This window comes from Theropithecus gelada, chromosome 7a (assembly GCF_003255815.1).
Source record: "Theropithecus gelada isolate Dixy chromosome 7a, Tgel_1.0, whole genome shotgun sequence".
NCBI lineage: Eukaryota > Metazoa > Chordata > Mammalia > Primates > Cercopithecidae > Theropithecus > Theropithecus gelada.
In genome coordinates this window covers 20723162-20730445 of record NC_037674.1, presented here as the reverse complement: position 1 = coordinate 20730445, position 7284 = coordinate 20723162, and positions in this window count along the sequence as shown.

The window sequence follows — 7284 nt, the reverse complement described above, 5'->3', positions numbered from 1 at the left end:
TTACTGGATTTTCCCAGTGATAAACTGGCTGCAGAGTCAGAAATTTGGCTGCTACAGTGTTGTGCCAGAAAAGTACAAGTGTCTCAAGTTGTAGATGCATTCTCTTGGGAATGTCTGAAATCTGTCCCCGAGATGATTTAATTGCTGTCACATTAACAACATAACTTCCAGAAAAGGCAGTGTGTTGGCTGTCATAGTCTGTCATTACTAAATCAAGCCTTCATAAAAAACGCACGCCTCACAGGTCATTCTATCTTATAGCTGAATGTTTCTAGTTTAGCTTTTGCAATATGTAGTCTTATATGGTCTTCGTATTTAGTTTTGCTTTTACATTCTGAATAGCATGGTAAACAGTAATTTAGAGTTCCTAAGCAAAAGTTCAGTATTCGACCCTACTTTGATTCTAAGCTTGCAAATTCTGAATAGTTCTATTTGAACAGACCTTTCTTTAGCAGGGACAACATGACTATGGAGGACATTTTGTCACTTAAATGACCATGGGTGGAGGAGATGAGTGCTTCCTCCTGGGATGCTGCCCAAGACAAGTAAGAATATTCGAGAGGGGTACAGAAAACTGGCGAATGTTCCTTCTCCAATTCCCAGGGCCCAGCTAGAGATGTGCCTTTTGCTGGGAATGATAATTCTGGAAAATTCCCTACCAGCAACAAGCAAGACAGACAGGAGTGAAATAGCAAGCACAGACTGAGAACCAGGCAAAGTGCACAACAGTGAGATAGGCAGAAGTGTCTTCCCACGCTAATCTCCCTGTCCTGCCAGATCACAGCGTGTATGGACATGAGAGGAGCCAGGTGGCTGTGGGAGGTTTTCTCCCAGAGCAGTATCTACAGTTTTCTTAGGGCAGAGCCGCAAGGGAAGATATCTTGTGACAACAAGAATTGTTTCTAAGCAGACACAGGGCCCTTTGCTTCTAAAAAAAAAAATAGCCATTAGGGTTTTTTTCTGATTATAAATGTAATAATATCTCATAGAGAAAGGTATACAAATTGCAGAAAAGCAGAAAGAAGAATATAAAAGTTACCCATTACCTCTCCATGCAAAGATTGTCACTATTTAAATTTTGGTAAATTTCTTTCCAGAATTTTATGTGCATACATATATTCAACATGGTTGAGAGAATACTGTATGTACAATTTCATATTTGGTTATTCTTCAGTTAATATTGTGAGGAAGCCAGAGACCACCTCCAACCCCACTTTTAGCTCTTAGTGGGCTTTTTAGCTGGATGTAGAGGCCAAATTGAGACCAGGCAGATTACCAAGACAAAAGCATACAAATTTTATTAGTTTTACATGTACATAAGGATCTCCACAGGAGAGTGAAGTGTGAAGAAGTAGTCAAAGCAAGATGTTTTTATACTTTTTTAGACAAGGAACAATAAATATGAGTAGAAATCACAGGACAAAGAAAATCTGGCTAGGGACAGTCAGTTTTCTAGAGGAGTCACTAGGAGATATATGGTGGGGTATAAAACTGGTGAAAGATAGGAGTTACTTCATTAGGTATGTTTATTTAGGTCCATTGTCAACTGCAATTCCAAGTCTCTGGTGATAAGAGCTGTTTTCTCGCCCTAGTATGGAGAGGGTACCCCTCCCAGAGAAATCGTTATTGCTTACTATATACAGAGAGACAGATCAACTTGCTTTTTCTAAGACTAAATTTTCTCTAATGTTTTCAACTCAAATATGTCAACCTGACATATTTTAAAATTACACATCCTCCACATCCTACCTTATTAAAAGAAAAACTCTCTTTAAACATTATTTTTAGTGGTGCATGTTCATCTTACGATGAAATTTATTTATTATAAATCCTAAATTTATTCATTCACTTAAGAAATATTAAGAAAAATGTATTTATTCATTTAAGAGCCAAGCATTTTGCCAAATGCTGAATGTGTAATAATTTCTTTAACCATTCTTTAATTGTTGGTCAATCTGTTTCTTATAGCATTTTTTTGAGGCTTTAGACAAAAAGTGTAAATAGAGAATCAGCTTGGAGAAGATGTTTGAGAAAGTACTGGGAAAGGAATTTAGGCTACAAGAATGAGATGAGGGAGAAGGTTCCAGTGACAGCTGCCTTCTTACCACTAAGGTGCCCCCAAAAGTATTTCCTGCAATACCAGGGATTGTTTATGGACAGTGGTATCTTCGTGGCACCGATACCATGTAACATAATGATAGAGATTCACTAACTTCTGCATCATTTCTGGAATTAGCCAAAATGACTTCCTCACTTTTGGGCACTGTCTAGATATGCACTGTCTGACCAGCACAACCAGTGCTAGAGGCTGTTGGGTTAAGAAAGGGAAAGGTTGGCTCACACCTGTAATCTCATTGCTTTGGGAGGCTGAGGCAGGAGGATCATGTGAACCCAGGAGTTTGAGACCAGCCTAGGCTACATAGTATGACCCCATCTCTGCGAAAAAATTTAAACATTAGCCAGGCAGTGATGCACATCTGTAGTCCCTGGTACTTGGGAGGCTGAGGTGGGAGGATTGCTTGAGCCTGGCAGGTCAAGGCTGCAGTGAGCTATGATCGCACCGCTGCACTCAACCAGGGTGACAGTGAGACTCTGTCTCAAAAAACAAAGGAGGGGTGGGGAAGTGTCAGTTTAGGGAGAAATGTAAGGCACAACTTTTTCAGCAGGGTGAGTGGAGCTATTTTAGCTACCACTAAAAGTCTGAGGGTTGTAATTAAGTCAGGATGAACATACATTGTATTTCCAGAACCATCCCAATGGGACAGACCCTTCTAAGGCACTTTCCCCTTCCTGCTCTCCCTTCTTTGACTACAGTGCAGGGAGCAACAGCTATGCCTATGCTGAAATACCTTCTCTTGCCTCTGTAGAGTTCCCAATAGAGATCTAAGCTGTACCTGAGCTTGTTTAGAGGACTTATACTAGTTCTGGACTTTCTGTCTCTTTAGCATTCAGCTCTAGCTGACCCACATAAGTTCAAAGACTCATTACCATGTCAAAGACTCATTACCATGCAGTCTTTATGGGTATAGCATTATCCTAAGAAGGACAGTTATCCAATACATAACTCCCAGAAAAAACACTCAGAGATATCTTGAAATGTCAAGATGGCAGCATGTGACACAATATGCAGCTTACAGGACAGTGTTGAACACTGGAAGTAGCTAGACTACATTTATGCACCCTGCATCATGCAGTAGCTATTCCCCTGAGAATCTCTGAGAAAATCAAGTGTCCTAGAAGTTAAAGGCTCAGGCTTTTGAGTCTTAGAGGCCTGGATTTGAATTTTGGCTCTATTAGCCACTTGGCCACTGTTTCACTTAGGGCAATTTGTTTAATCCTGTAGGGCTCTGTTTCTTCACCTTTGAAACAAGAATATTGTAAGAATACCTCATAGATGACTAAATGAAATAACATGTGAAGCTCTTATCTGGCACATAGTAAGTGCTCAGTAAATAGTAGTTATTATTATTAGAGTAGAAATGATTTTAAAATTAATTGAAGCCGGCCAGGCATGGTGGCTCACGCCTGTAATCCCAGCACTTTGGGAGGCTGAGGCGGGCAGATCATGAGGTCAGGAGTTTGAGACCAGCCTGGCCAATATAGTGAAACCCCATCTCTACTAAAAATGCAAAAATTAGCCGGAAATTGCTTTAACCCGGGAGGCGGAGCTTGCAGGGAGCTGAGATCATGCCATGCCACTGCACTCCAGCCTGGGCAACAGAGTGAGGCTACATTAAGTAAAAAAAAAAAAAAAATGAAGCAATTTGGCAGATGGGTTGGCCTTTGCTTGTAAGTTTAATCAGAACCTTAAGAAAGAGAATGGTGTTTACTGTTTTTAAATTCCAGAAGGGTATTTGAAGACTGAAGTAAAAGAAAGAAGATTCCTTGGAGCAGACTTCAGATGTTTCTTCCTCAGTTTTCTTAAAGCTCTATCAGTTTCAGTACTAACCTAAGCTGAGATTATTTTAAATACTTGGAGAAAGCTGGCGTTTAATTTAGCTGCAGCTAGTGTTTTGCAGTTGTCTTCCAATGAAAGAATCTACCTCATTGGGAGATGCTGAGCAGTAATAACACAGCTGTTCAAAACTAGTAAAAATCCTAAAATGATTTGTAAGGGACAGTGCAGAGGCTGTCTTCACAACATTTTGTAACTCATTTGAAATCAAAGACTGCAAAGTACCAAAGAGGGAGCTCAGGTTATTCTAGCTGGGCCATCAGAGTGGCAGTGAACAATTGATTAAGGACTCTGGCTGTGTCAGGCACTGTGCTAGGGATATACTGGTGGATAAAACAGACTCCCTGTCCTTAAGGAGCCAACAGCCCAGTGAGAGACAGACATAGAAACAGGCAATTCTAGGGCAGTGTGATAGGTACTGTGGGCTAGTGGAACACAAGCTATTGTGGGATCAGGCCAGTCCCACAGCATTTCAGATTTAGAAAGTAAATTCCATCAGTTTACCCAGAATCGACTAGGTAGGCGGAAAAAAGAGAACATTAAGAAAGGAAACATAATTAGGAAGCAAGAACTGAGCTAGAACTCACTAGACTCTGAGGGATAAGCTAGAATATTTATTATTATTATTATTATTACTACTAATATTTTTGAGACAGAGTTTCTCTCCTGTTGCCTAGGCTGGAGTGCAGTGGTATGATCTCGGCTCACTGCAACCTCCACCTCCTGGATTCAAGCAATTCTCCCGCCTCAACCTCCCGAGTAGCTGGGATTACAGTTGTGCACCAACACACCTGGCTAATTTTTGTATTTTTAGTAGAGACAGGGTTTTGCCATATTTGCCAGGCTGGTCTCAAATGGGTTCAAGCAATTCTCCTGCCTCAGCTTCCCAAGTAGCTGGGATTACAGGTGTGTACCAACACACCTGGCTAATTTTTGTATTTTTAGTAGAGACGGAGTTTCGCCATGTTTGCCAGGCTGGTCTCAAACTTCTGACCTCAGGTGATCCACCCACCTCAGCTTCCCAGAGTGCTGAGATTACAGGCGTGAACCACCGCGCCCGGCAGAATACTGATTTAATATTTTACAAAGAGATCTTCATCTTTCCAGCTATCAGATCACTTACTTGTGCTCAGCCTGCAGGGTAACTCCCCCATGCCAAGGTTCCCAGGGATGAGCTTAGTGAGCTCACAAGTTAGAGGGGGTGAATAGTTTTGAGGGATATTTCATAAAACCCACAGAATTATTCTTGTCCTCAACAGGTTTAACCTTTCCAGAGGCCAGAATATTGATTCCATCCTTTGGTAGAGCTGGATGAACAGACTCTGATAGGTTGGCCATTCAGGCTTCCTTTTTTAAAACTCTATGTTGATAATCACACCTCTGCAGATGCAGTCTTTTAAATATGTTTTTTGTTTATTAGGTAATTTACTCACATGTTCAAAATTCAAAGGTACAATAAGGCTTACAGTGGAAAATCTCTCTCATTCCTGTTTCCCAGCCAGTCAGGTCCCCTCCCCAGGGACAACTTAGGTTATCAGTATCTGTGTATCCTTCCAAATATATTTTATTGATGCAGCCCAAATAATATTTTCTAAAAAAATTGCAGCTTTATTTACATTCCGTCATGAGAATATATACTTTAGTCACCTTGTTTGAACTTGAGTAATACATTATTATTTCTAACTTACTTTGAGAGATATCCTTCCCCTAAACTATAGGTACAAATGTCTTTTAGAATAGGTGACTTCTGTAGATAGCTAATCTCATCCAGTGTATCTGTGTATATATGTGTGTGCTTACCAATTTCACAGAGTATCTGTATTCTTAAGTTCTAGGAGCACCTTCCTCTGTACTTGTTTACACCCTATGTACAGATTCTGAAGTCAACCATGATAAAGAAATGGTGAATTCTTATAACGGGCTCTTTTGTTGTTTATTTTGTTAATCCAATGACTTTACTCGCTTTTTTTGTTTTATTTTAATCTCAAGACACATTTAAAAAACTCTGTGCTTTTTTGGTTGGAACTAGGGAGAGTTGGGCATATCCCCAAAGCAACGGTGATAAGGGAGAATTGAAAAGCTGAATTTTTGCCATGCTTCTGGTGGGTTTTCTATTCCTTGTCCTTTTAGACCCCTTTACACACACACTATCCTACATTATGCCTTTAAGTTAAGCTACAAAGATTCACTACTATTAGACTTGAATATGCATAATGACTAGGTATGAGACTAGCAAGATCCTAAAATTATTGGTTCAATCAAAGTTATTGATGGTATCTACTGCCAATAGGGGAAGGCAAGACAGGACTTCACAGTCTATTCCATTTCTTCTGAATAAGACAGCAACTAAAGACCACAGAGTTGCCAACTATCACCATATAGATACTTTGCAGAGTTGGCCCAGTATTAGACAAACTAGTATGGAAAGCTTGTACTTTAAATTGATAAGGTCATTCTAGAAATTGTTACAGAATTTTTTCAAAAACAGAACATAAAAGAGAATGAAAAAATATAATTGTAGTAAATGAAAAAAAGTGTGGTATAAAAGGGGAAAAAGAACAAAGAATGAAAATAAATGAGAGGCATGGCAAAAAGGAGGAGTGAGTGCTTTGGTTTGCTTTTATAACAGCAGGACTGGTTTGGGTGGTGCTATCCACACACTTTCTGCTGGATCCCAGGAGATAAGGGTATACTCTTTGGCTATGAGTTTTTCATTATGTAAAACTTAACAACATCGTAACTTCATTATTACCAGACGCTCCCAATTCTTACATCTGCAAAATTAAAATAGTGCTTTTAATGGGTGGCAAGAGGATGTCCTCCAATCTCAAGCAGAAATGGTAATCTCAAGGCCTTGTTATGTGTACTTACTGTACTCTTCAGTTCTTTTGAGGAGAAGCACATATGTGGCTGCCCTCAGTACACTAGGAGAATCAGACCTCAGAGGTGGCTGCATTTTATTGTTGGGAGAAAGTACTTTTAAAATTTTGAGAAATGTTAGAGATTTCTTAAAACCTCACTAGAAGTATGAAGCCTTGATTGGAAAGATAAACGGATCTGGTTCCAGGTCACACAGCAAATTAGTGGCAGAATTAAGTTATGAACTTAGACTTACTCCTTTCACCATATTATGGCATTTGGGGGCCTCCTTATTGCTAGAGTAGTAACACATTACCTCATATAGCTTTTCCTCCCCCCGCCCCATGGAGTCTTGCTCTGTCACCCAGGCTGGAGTGTAGTGGCTCCATCTCAGCTCAGTAGCTGGAATTACAGGCATCCACCACCATGCTCGGCTAATTTTTTTTTTTTTTTTTTTTTTTTTTTTTTTT